The 13,264-nt window shown below is 39.6% G+C and overlaps 1 long non-coding RNA gene across 1 annotated transcript; it reads left to right on the forward strand.

Moving 5' to 3' along the window:
• The first annotated feature begins 5,796 nt into the window (after window positions 1-5,796).
• Window positions 5,797-9,668, forward strand: LOC132710082 (uncharacterized). Its single transcript, XR_009620865.2, has 2 exons — window positions 5,797-6,040; window positions 9,511-9,668. It is a non-coding gene; the product is annotated as an uncharacterized LOC132710082 (long non-coding RNA).
• Window positions 9,669-13,264: the final 3,596 nt, after the last annotated feature.

The following is a 13,264-nucleotide window of genomic DNA, read 5'->3' on the forward strand; positions in this document are numbered from 1 at the left end:
CTCCCCAATCTATCATTTGTCCCCATGAAGGTTGGGCAAATAGATCCCAGGGCTCCCCCAGGCCAGCATTTCACCATTAACTCTGATGGGATCACCTGGGCCACAAAGGTGAGTTGAAAGGAAATCTTATAAATTCAGGGAAGGCTTCATTCTCCCCCTGGAGGGGCAGAACATCCTTCTAACTGGAAAAAAAGCTCTATTGAATCAGAAAATATTTCAGGAATTTGATGTAAAAACTGCATTCAAGCTTAACACATTTGAGATTTGATTTCTGAAAAGTCCAAGATGAGGGTAGGATGGGGAAGAACTCCTGTTTGAAACACAGATTTCCTTTATTTTTATTGATTTTCCTTCAAGATACTTAGCGAACAGTACATTGTCTGGGTCAATTTACTTTATACAAAATCTTGGTAACAATGATAGTATTAATTAAATATACATAATAATTATCTTTCAGCTTCTCAGATATACATATACATTGCAATTATAATGTATTCTATTTTGTAGCAGTATACAAAGTAGTGTTTGTCCAATTTCTACTTTCTCTCTCTTATTACTAGCCACTGATACAAAGATTCCCATATTAAGAGGTATTATGTATCTCTCCATCATCTCTTATTTTTTACTTTTTAAGCCTCCATAATAGTACTTTTAACTTCTAACATTTACTTATACATATTAACTATAATAGCTTCTATCATATAACAGTATGCATAATAACATTTTCTCAATGTTTAGTTTCTAGCTCTATTTTTTAGTCTTTAATAAAACAAATCCTGTATTAAGATGGATTCTATATCTATCCATCATTTATTTATTTATTTATTTATTTATTTATTTATTTATTTATTTATTTATTTAATAAAATTTGTATGCCACCCTATCTCCAAGGACTCAGGGAAGCTCACAACGACAATCGACCAAGCGAATGTTAAAAACAACAAATATACACAAAAAATAAAAAAGTTTTTTAAAATTTTAAAATATACTACCCCATCAGTCCAGGCTGGGGGACATAAATAGCCAGGTTTTCAATTCACGGCGGAAGGTGCGAAGGTCAGGAGCCAACCGGAGCACCAAGGGAAGTTGATTCCAAAGGGTGGGGGCGCTCACAGAGAAAGCTCTACCCCTGGGGGTCGCCAGCCGACATTGTCTAGCCGACGGCACCCTGAGTAGGCCCCCTCTGTGAGAGCGCACCGGGCGATGGGAAGTTGATGCTGGTTGCAGGTGGTGCAACAAATAGCCTGAGGCTAAGCCATGAAGGGCTTTATAGGTTAACACCAGCACCTTGAATCTCACCCGGAGGGCAACCGGCAACCAATGCAAGCCGCGCAGGAATGATGTAATATGGGAGTATCGGGTCCCTCCTGCAACAACCCGCACGGCCGCATTCTGCACCAGCTGAAGCCTCCAGGTGGTCCTCAAGGACAGCCCCAGGTAGAGAGCATTGCAGTAGTCAATCCGGGAGGTGACTAGCGCATGAGTGACTGTGTGTAGGGCATCTCGGTCCAAGTATGGGCGCAACTGGCGCACCAGGCGAACCTGGGCAAATGCCCCCCTTGTCACGGCCATGATATGACCCTCCAAACTCAGCTGTGAATCCAAGAGGACGCCCAAGTTGCACGCCCTGTCTACGGGGGGCAACACCTCACCCCCAATAGACAGCATTGGAACTTCTTGCTCGGCCCGAGATGCTGGTATCCACAGCCACTCTGTTTTGGCTGGGTTGAGTCGAAGCCTGTTACTCCCCATCCAGATCCGTACCGCTTCCAGGCACCGGGACATCACGTTGAGGGCATCACTGGGCTGGTTCGGGGTGGATATAAAAAGCTGGGTATCATCAGCGTACTGATGATACCCCACCCCAAAACCACGGATGATCTCTCCCAGCAGCTTCATGTAAATGTTGAACAGAAGGGGCAAGAGGACCGACCCCTGGGGCACCCCACAAGTGAGGGATCTCATGGCCGACCTCTGCCCCCCTGCCAACACTGCTTGCGTATGACCCGAGAGGTAGGAGGCGAACCATCGTAAAACAGTGCCCCCCACTCCCAACTCCTCGAGGCATCACAGCATGATACCATGGTCGATGGTATCAAAAGCTGCCAAGAGATCTAATAGGACCAGGACCGAGGAATGACCCCTGACCTGAGCCCTCCAGAGAACATTCACCAGCGCGACCAATGCCATCTCCGTGCTGTAACCGGGCCTGTAACCCGATTGGCACAGATCTAGGTAATCTGCTTCATCCAGGGCCACCAGAAACTGACATACCACCATACTCTCAACAACTTTCGCCAAAAAGCGAAAGTTGGAGACCGGACGAAAGTTGCCCAAAATGGTTGGATCCAAGGCAGGTTTTTTTTTTTTTAATTTAAAAAGTTTTAACAATCATTACAACAATTTCCCCCCTATTTTAACATTTTATAAAAATTCTCTCTTAAATTTTGGGCTTGCATGAACTTCACATTTCTAACCCATATTTTTTCCCATGTTTCCATCATTATTGGTTCTTCAATATTTTGTGCCCACTTTATCATACAGTCCTTAACTAACTCCGTTTCTGAATCTATTTCTACCAACGCATTATACAACCTTTTAATGTGCATTTGACTTTGATCTCTAATCTGTTTTACCAAGTTCTCCTCATTTTGCAGAAAACCAATTTTCTGATCTTCTCTCCATCTAGCTTGCAACTGTACATATTGAAACCAGGTTCGAATTGTCCTTTCTTCTCTTAGTTGATTCAGCGATTTTAATTGCAGTATACCTCTTTCCTTGTTAAGAAGATCTTTATATGTAATCACATCCTGCCTTTGCTCTACACTTATATTCTCTATTGCGTGTCTGGGTATTGCCCACAATGGTAACTTCTCGTTTAGTTTATACTTGTACTTTTTCCAGACACGCAATAGAGCATTTCTTAATATGTGACTTTCTTGTCCACTTTCTTATCATATAATAAATAAGCATGCCACCTGTAAACCAAATCATATCCCTCAATATTCAATATTCTTTCTTCTGTTAAATTCATCCAATCACTCATTGCTGATAGAACAGCTGCCTCATAATATAGTCTTAAGTTAGGCATTTTGAGACCTCCTCTTTCACGTATATCCTGCATTATTTTTTGTTTGATTCTCAGTCTCTTCCCTGCCCAAACAAAGTTATTAATACCCTTCTTCCATATCTTCAAATTCTCATCTTTTTTAAGTATTGGTATCATTTGAAAAAGAAACAAAAACTTAGGCAAAACATTCATTTTTACTGCTGCTATTCTTCCTAACAAGGATAATTGTAATTTTTTCCAGTTTTCCATCTCTCTCTGTATTTTTTGCCACAATGGATCATAATTATACTTAAATAATTTCGCATTTGATGTCATAATATAGACCCCCTAAATACTTAACTTTTTTTACAATTTCAAATCCTGTTAGTCTTTCTAATTCTTCTTTTTGATTTATAGTCATATTTTTAGTTATTATCTTCGTTTTCCCTGCATTTATTTTAAATCCAGATACTTGTCCATATTGATTAATTATATCCATTAGACCTACAACCGACTGTAATGGTTGGGTTAAAATAACAATCAAGTCGTCTGCGAATGCTCGTAATCTATAGTCATACTGCCTAATCTTAATTCCATTTATTTTGTCCGACCCACGTATCTTACTTAACAAAAATTCCAAAGTCAAGATAAACAATAATGGAGACAAAGGGCATCCTTGTCTTGTTCCTTTTTCTATATTAAAAGTGTCTGTTAAACTACCATTAATTATTATTTGCGCTGTTTGTTTCTGATATATTGCCTTAATAGATTTTGTGAAATGTTCTCCAAACTGCATCTTTTCTATTATTTTCAATAAAAATTGCCAATTCAATCGATCAAATGCTTTCTCTGCATCAAGAAATATCAGCACCGCAGGGATGTGGTTGTTCTTCCCCAAATACTCCAATAGGTTAACAACTTGCCTTACATTACTTTTTATTTGTCTACCATTTATAAAACCAGTTTGATCATTATGAATCATTTATTGCATGACTGTCATTAACCTATTTGCTAATATTTTAGTAAAAATCTTGTAATCTGTATTTAAGAGTGATATGGGCCTATAATTTTTTGGCTGGGTGTGGACTTGATCCTCCTTTGGAATCAGAGAAATAAAAGCTGTCCTCCAGGATGAGGGTACATCTCCTCCAGATTGTATGTTGGTAAATAACTCTTTAAGTGATCCCACCATTTCTAACTGCAAGTGTGTCTAATAAGCAGCTGTCAAACCATCCGTCCCAGGGGCTTTGCCCACTTTCAACTGCTTAATTGCAAACATAATTTCCTCGGAAGTTATTGGTTGATTTAACCCCCCCCCTTTGCTCTTTTGTAATTATAGGAATATTCTCTTTCTGTAAGTATCTATCTATATCTATACTTTGAATTTTATCACTAGCATACAACCTTGTATAAAATTCTAAAAATGCTTTTTTAATCATATTTTGCTGATAAACCTCTTTACCTTTATATTCTATTTTCTCTATGGTCCGTGACTTTTGTTTTTTCTTTAACAAATATGTTAACTACCTCCCTGGTTTATTAGCATTACAAAAAATATTATGTTTAGCATATTGCAAATTAGTTGCAACCTGATCAAGGCAGGTTTCTTAAGGAGGGGCCTAACCACCGCCTCCTTCAAGGCGGCGGGAAAACTCCCTCCATCCAAGGATGCCGTTATCACTGCCTGGATCCAACTATGTGTCACCTCCCGAGCTCATCTAGCTCAGATGAGACCCCATCTCATGAGGAGGGTTTCACATCTGTCTGTCTGTGGAACAGTGGCCTCCCGTGGACTAAGGGCTTCCCTGATAACAACCACTACCCCACCTCCCCTTCCCTGGGCCCTCGGTTGGTGCAGCACCCAGAAACCAGGTGGACAAAGTTCAGTCAGAGGGACACCTCCCTCTGAGCCCAACCAGGTTTCCGTAATGCAAGCCAGGTCTGCGTTTTCCTCCTCAATCAAATCCTGAATGAGGGGAGCTTTGTGAATCACAGACCTGGCATTAAAATAAACCAATCAGAGCCCAGTGTCGTCATCTCTCAAACCCCCAGGAAGTCGGATAGAACCTGGAGGATCGGAGCACGCCACCACTCGAAGACAGCGGGGCGAGCTCCTGAGTTTTGATACAGCCCTCCGTTCATCCACCTGCCTCCATTCCCAATCACAACCGGAATATGAACTCCCACCCTTTCCCTTAGGGCCCCCGGGGCCCCCTATCCTGCCCCCCTCCACCGTTCTTCCCCCAAAGCCTGGACTGCTGCTGGCCCGATGGACCCCCCCCAGTCACCCGCCGGCAATATCCATCCCCCCTCCCCTGTCCCCTTAAAAATTTAGTTAAAAAACAATACAGTGTTCCCTTAAAAAAACCCTTAAAGCCTGTATGCCACCTCTTGGGGTCCCAAGACCCGTCATTAAGATAGGCCTTTGCTAGGCCAATAGGCCACTTCCAGGAACGGTGGGCATTCCTCAAAGCCACTAAGTTCGCGCTGGAGTATCTCTTGCCCTTTTTAGTATTTCCTTTTATTATTTCCAGGACACCATTAAAACAGGCAAGAATTATTTCCATGGACCATTCCCATTCAGTTGGATCCTCACAATTCTTTCTTTCAGAAAAGCTGTAGCTTTTTTTAATGTCACAAGCCTTCCTTTGCATTCTGATGTCACAGTTCCAATCTCCGGCATCCATTCATGGGTCAGGATTGCCACTGGCCTGAATCCCCCTGGAGCTTATTCCCCTAGTTGGCCCTGGTAAACCATTTCTTATGAAGACCTTCAAAGATGGAAACAGAAATGTAGAAATAGACAAATGAAGTGTATTTATTACTTAGGCCATCTCAAACATTTCTTTTTTGTCTTTTACACGGTTCCCTTTGCCAGGTGTGGCATGAAGAGGTGCCAGGCAGGAGAGAGGAGGAGAGTTCCAGAGGGCGAGCAGGTGTGCTGCTACCAACATGACCCTTGTCCAGAAGGGACCATTTCTGATCAGACAGGTAGGGCAGAGCTCTTCCAGGAAGTCATTCAGTGTTAATTTTGGCATAAGTTTTGATAGGATGCTTTACATGCTTCAATATATTCATATTTTTCAGCTGACCCTCTCAGTTCATGAATTTAAACTGTACTATCCCACAGGCTACTTTTCATGCTCCTCAGAAATTTAATATGGGATAGTTTTGGGGCACAATTCATAGGCTCCCTACTAGGCTTTCTACTCCCACTTTTACATCCCATCAGGAAAATCAGCTATCAATCTTTTTGTGAAAGAATGGGATGTAAGATTCAACCCTTAGTTTTTATTAAGGATTCTTCTATCAGAACATTCAATCTCCCAGGAAATTCATAGACCTGTTGGAGGTAGAGCAGATCCATCGATCTATGTCTGTTAACCCTTCCCTGCAAAAAAGTTTGAACAAGTGGATTTGAAGCATAAAGCAGAGAAGTTGAGTCAGAGAACATCGCCAATATGAATGGGATGATTTGCCTTTGTTGATTCACCATGAAATGCACACTGACTCTTGATTTCAGATGCAGCTCATTGTGACCCCTGCCCAGAAGACCAATATCCCAACAAGCACAAGGACCACTGCATTGCCAAGAGACTTCACTTCCTTTCCTATCAAGACACCCTGGGATATTCTTTAGCATCTCTAGCTCTTTCTCTATCTGTGATCACATCTGCAGTCCTGGTGATTTTCTTTAAGCATCACGATACACCGATTGTCAAGGCCAACAACTGAGATCTCACCTACATCTCACAAGTGTGATCTCACCTCACACTTATTCCATCTAGCCGGGCTGGCTTGACCCCATCCTCTCAGTTTTAATTGAATTCGGTTTTAATTGGGTTGTTTTAAATCTTGGGCCGAAATTATTTAATTGTTTTTTATTTATTTATTTATTTATTTATTCAATTTATATACCGCCCTTCTCCTAGTGGACTCAGGCACAGCCAGAACTAAAATACATAACAATACAAAATTTAAAATTAATTAAAAGAATTATATACTTTGGCCCGAATTAAAACAATGCGAATTAAAACCCATTAACAGATTAAAACTAAACAATTAAAAACAATTAAAAACTAAAAAGGGGGGGCGGGGTTCATGCCAGCCCTGCTTGCTGGAAAAGAAGAGTTTTCAGGGCACGGCGAAAGACCCAGAGATCCGATATCCTTCTTATCTCCGGGGGCAAATCGTTCCAGTGGGCATGGCCTACTTTTTTTTTAACTTTTAAAAGCATTTTTTCTACAACCTTAAGAGGCAAGGATGCCCTTTATCACCATTATTGTTTATTTTGACTCTAGAAGATTTAAACAGAAACATTAGACGGAGTGATGAGATAAAAGGAATAAAAGTCAAAAAAGACAAGCGTTCTAAAACAAAGTCATCGGCAAACAAGCATTCGCTGATGACTTAGTTTTTATTATAGAGGAACCGCAAATAACAGGTCCTAAATTACTAGGACTAGATAGAAGGTTATGGAAAAGTATCTGGTTTGAAAATAAACAAAGATAAAACAAAGCCTTGATAGTACAGTGGTTTAATGCACCCTGTTATTAACACAGCTGCCTGCAATTTCTGCTGGTTCGAATCTCTCCAAGGCTCAAGGTTGACTCAGCCTTCCATCCTTTCTAAGGTAGGTGAAATGAGGACCCAGTTTGTGGGGGCAATAAGCTGACTTTGTATAAATATACAAAAGTATGAAGGCTATTGCTGAATGCACTGTAAGCCGCCCTGAGTCTCCGGAGAAGAGCGGCATATAAATCAAATTAAATATATATATATATATATATATATATATATATATACAAAAGAATGAAGGCTATTGCTTAACGCATTGTAAGCCGCCCTGAGTCTCCGGAGAAGGGCGGCATATAAATCAAATTAAAAAATAAAATAAAAAAAATTGGTGAAGAATACAACAGAAAAACAAAATAGAGAGATAAAAGAAAATCTAGGCATACAAGTGGTGAAAAAAGTGAAATACTTAACTTCATAAAATGTGCAACAATAACAGAAGAAAACTACTATAAATTAAAGCAACAAATTGAAAAAGACTTGAAAAAATGGAAGAATCTTCAACTATCACTTTTGGGTCAGATCGCATTGATAAAGATGAATATATTACCAAGACTATTATTTTTATTCCAAACTGTGCCAATAAAAATTGAAAAGACTTACTTACAATATGTTAATAAGATCATGAGGAAATTTATATGGCAAAGGAAAAAAGTAAGAATAAGTTTAAGAATGTTGCAAGACATGAGATTACAAGTGGGATTTGGTTTACCAAATTGGAAATTATATTATCAAGCAGCAACATTGACATGGTTGAAAGAAGGGATTGAATTAAGAAACACAAGGTTGTTAACACTGGAAGGGTATGATTTACAACTGGGATGGCATGCCTTTTTATGGCATGGTAGAAGTAAGATACACACATACTTTCATAGACATTATATAAGAAATGCATTGTTTTTGGTCTGGGACAAGGTTAGAGATAAATTTTATGTGAAAATACCAACATGGCTATCAATAAGGGAAGCTTTGATACACCCAAATGTCTTTAATTCTGGAAATATTGTCAGATATAATGAGTTATTAACAGATAAGGGGGAACTGAAAGAGAAACGAGAATTGGAACAACAGGGAATTGAGATAGATTGCTACATGTATATGCAAATAAGAGCAAGTTACGAAAAAGATGCTAAACTATATGGTTTTTACATGGAGAAGACTAAACTAGATAAGATACTCATGGGAACAGAGGAAAACTTAATAAGGAAATTTTATAATTTTTTGTTGTATATTGAATTGGAGGAGGAGCAAGTAAAAGAAATGATGATAGCCTGGGATAGAAATTTTGGTTATCCAATTGAATTTGAAAAATGGCAACAACTATGGGAAAGGAACTATAACTTAACAATGTCCACAGCATATAAGGAAAATCAATGTAAGATGTTTAATAGATGGCATATGCCACCAGAGAAGTTAGCAAAAATGTTTAAAGATAAATCAGCTAAATGCTGGAAATGTCATCAAACACCAGGATCTTACTACCGTATGTGGTAGACTTGTCCTGAAGCAAAAAATTATTGGTACAAGATTAAAATCTGGCTGGAAGAAGTGATACAACAACGTATTGAATTTAAACCAGAGTTGTTCCTACTGGGTATCTTTCCAGAAAAAATTAGTAAGGAAAATGTATATTTGATTATACATGTAATAACAGCTGCAAGAATTGTATATGCTCAAAATTGGAAATCAGAGAAAATACCTTTGGAAGAAGAAGTAATAAAAAAAATTAGACTGTGCAGAAATGAATAGATTAACTTTGATGATTAAAGATAAGGAGGAATCAGAATATTTTAAAACATGGAATTATTTTTATAGTTGGTTGGAAAAGAGATATAAATGATTGATACTATAATTGTATACAAATGATGATTGTAATATTTATTTAGAAATGAAATGTTAGAATAGTTTGGATGAATATGAAGATAGAAGAAACTTATGGAAGATGGAAAAGAAGCCTAGAAGATAACACCGAGGGGTCACAGGGAAGGGAGGATTGATGTATTAAACATTTGTCTGTCTTAAAAAATAAAAAAAATAAAAAAGAGATTGCAGAAAAAAATGCTTTCAGAAGCCTCTGAAGATCCCAGCTGAGCCGTGTGATCATCAGAGACTTTTTTTTTTTACTTTTAAAAGCATTTTTTCGGCCGAAGAGGTTGTAGAAAAAAATGCTTTTTAAAAAAACAAAAAGCCTCTGATGAGGTGGGCGGGGTAAGCGAGCGGCGACTGGGCCAGGGACCAGTTCGGGGGCGTGGCCAGCCAATGTTATTACTGGTTCTCCGAACTACTACAAATTTTTACTACCGGTTCTTGTGAACCGGTGTGAATCGGGAGCAACCCACCACTGGGGTGTGTGTGAGAGAGAATGCTGCCTCACAAATAGCCTGGTTGACCTTCGTTGTGCCTGCCTCCCCTCAGGCTTTTGCATTCTCAGATCAGGAGGAGGAAGAGGAGGCAATTCTTCCTGATCTCTGCTGGCCATCTGCAGTTGCACCTCTCCTGTCCCTTAACTTAGCTGGCTGCTCATCCAGTCACTTCTCCTTCAGCCGTTCTGCTCTGCTCAACCTTGCCACTCCAGGGTCAGCCCCGGAGCACCAGATGGCCCGGGGCTGCCATTCGGGCAGTGGAGGAGTGGCCACATGCACATGGGCATCAGCGGTGGTTTCCATTGCTCCTCAGTAAACATTTTTGGGAATGGAGGTTCATGTCAGGCACAGAAAAAACAGGTCCAGACATGAAGGTTCAAGTAAATTGATTTATTGCTTAAATTGTCTACGCAGAGGAATACACTCAGTGAATGGTCAGCATATGGTTAGAAAGAGATAAGGGTCAAAGGCATTCAAGTGGGGGCTGCACTTGTGGCTATGTGACGTCTCTAAACACATTTCATTATTCTCCCTGGTTCTACCAGTATTCCACTACACAAATAAAATCACTCTTCATTATAGTTATTGGGCAGCACTACACTTTGAATAAATGATCAGGCAGAAGCAAGAATACGTTTAATTTTATCTTATTAGTTTTCCATATTATGATGATCTGATCATCAGTTACTGATTTACAGATAAAGAGTGAAGAGTTATGATCCAGGATGACATTTTTAAAAACAAGGTGAAATGATACTTTGTTTGAATTTATGTCTAAAAATGATATTCAGATTTTTTTGCACATTTATGTAGTGATTTATAAATAGAGAGTATAAATATCATGAAAATAGTACATCAAACATTGGACAGGCTTTGAGTCAATATCTGAAAAGTCCTAACAGAACATGAGATATCGATTTTCTAAAAAGTCTCTTGAAGTCGACTGTTTAAAGGAACAAAGGGTTAGAATAAACAATCCTGGAAAATGGTTGAAAATGCAGCACCACAACTACTTCTTTTGGAATGGGCAACTACAATAAATCTTGCTCTTAAGAATAATCTTCCAGAATCCTCCTTTGATAGAAATAAAATTTCTATACATATTTTTCATAGGCAACAAGCAGTCTTTCTATTCTCTTTTGTCAGCAATTTCTACAATAGAATAGAATTTTTTATTGGCCAAGTGTGATTGGACACACAAGGAATTTGTCTTTGGTGCATATGTATGTATGTATGTATGCATGTATGTATGTATGTATGTATGTATGTATGTATTTGTTCGATTTATATGCCGCCCTTTCTTCGGAGACTCAGGGCGGCTTACAATGCATTAAGCCACAGCCTTCATACTTTTGTATATACCTGCTTAGTAGGGCTTTCGTTCCCCCCCCCCAGGAGTGTTCTTTTTTATACAAGTCAGCTTATTGCCCCCACAAACCAGGTCCTCATTTTACCTACCTCGGAAGGATGGAAGGCTGAGTCAACCTTGAGCCTGGTGAGATTTGAACTTGCAGTAATTACAGGCAGCTGGTGTTACTTAACAGCACTTTAGTCTGCTTCACCACCAAGGCTCTATACCATATGCTCTCAGTGTACATAAAAAGAAAAGATATGTTCATCAAGAATCATAAGGTACAACACTTAATGATAGTCATAGGTTACAAATAAGCAATCAGGAAACAATATCAATATAAATCGTAAGAATACCAGCAACAAGGTTATAGTCATACAATCATAAGTGGGAGGAGATGGGTGATGGGAACGATGAGAAGATGAGAAGATTAAGAGTAGTGCAGACTTAGTAAATAGTTTGACAGTGTTGAGGGAATTATTTGTTTAGCAGAGTGATGGCGTTTGGAGGAAAACTGTCCTTGTGTCTAGTTGTTCTGGTGTGCAAGAAAGATTGTATGACATACTAATTTCTCTTTGTGAGTTGCTCCCTGTGGTTGAGGTCAGGCCGGAAAACAACAATGTAGCACTTTGGCAAGAATATGCATCCCAGTAATGCAGCACTGGAGGACAGGATGGAGAAGACCTCCACAGCTACCATGGCTTTTCCTTTTGTGCTCAGATGGGCTGGAAAGAAGGAGATCCACACGCTGCAAAAGGCCAACATGCTGAAGGTGATGAACTTGGCTTCATTAAAGCTGTCAGGCAATTTACGGGCAAGAAAAGCCACAATAAAGCTGGCGATGGCCAAGATTCCCATGTAGCCCAAGACACAGTAGAAGAAGAAAGCTGACCCCTCGTTGCACTGTAAAATCATTTCTTGGAGCGCTGAGTGCATGTCCAACTCAGGGAATGGGGGAGATGTCGACAACCAAAGAATACAAATCCATACTTGGAATAGAGAGCATGAAAGGACAATAGAAAAGGCCAATCTTTTCCCCACCCATCTCCTCATCTGAGATCCTGGTTTAGTGGCCATGAAAGCCACAACCACAGTGATGGTTTTGGCCAGGACACTAGAAATGGCCACTGAGAAGGTGATGCCAAAAGTTGGTTGTCGGAGAAGGCAGGTGACCTTGCCAGGTTGGCTGAGGAAGAACAAAGAGGAGAGAAAACAGAGCAGAAGAGAGACCAGGAGGGTGTAGGTGAGGGACCTGTTGTTGGCTCTGACAATGGGCGTATCCCTGTGTTTAATAAAAGTTCCAAGTACCCAAGAGGTCAAGAAGAAGAAACAAAGAGCCGCCGAGACGAATCCAATTCCTAAGGTTTCTTCAAAGGTTAGAAAACCCGGCAGTTTCAGGATACAGCCTTTCTTTCCTTTATTTGGATAATGATCTTCTGAACATTCAAAACAGTCATCCATATCTGGAAGGAAAGTCAAGAAATTTGTCATATAAGCATTTCAATTATTAATTTTATGCACACTAAAGTTGTATGTTAAAGTTTGCTTAAGTCTACTGAAAACTGGTAGAATTTCCACCCTACCATTTTGATCTGAAATCTTCCCTTCTGGGCATGGAGCACAGTCATAGCAGCAGAATTGATCCCCCTCGATCCCTTTCTTCCAGGATCCAGCGAAACAAGGGTCATTGCACAGAGAGAGTGGAAGAACCTTATAATAAACATGAAAATGTTTTGAAAAGAAGGATTTTTAAAACAGTTTCTGAATTTTCTCCTTAATGCAATGACATGATTATCGCCTTCTAAAATGGATAGGGAATTTTACAAATTCATCAACAAGTTAAAAGATGTAGAAATTACAATGTTTTACAAAAGGGCCTGTTTGAAGGGCAGGGTGAGTAAATAATTGCGCAGGGTGAAAATCTTA

This window comes from Pantherophis guttatus, chromosome 6, assembly GCF_059756535.1.
Source record: "Pantherophis guttatus breed Tessera chromosome 6, ASM5975653v1, whole genome shotgun sequence".
Taxonomy (NCBI): Eukaryota; Metazoa; Chordata; class Lepidosauria; order Squamata; family Colubridae; genus Pantherophis; species Pantherophis guttatus.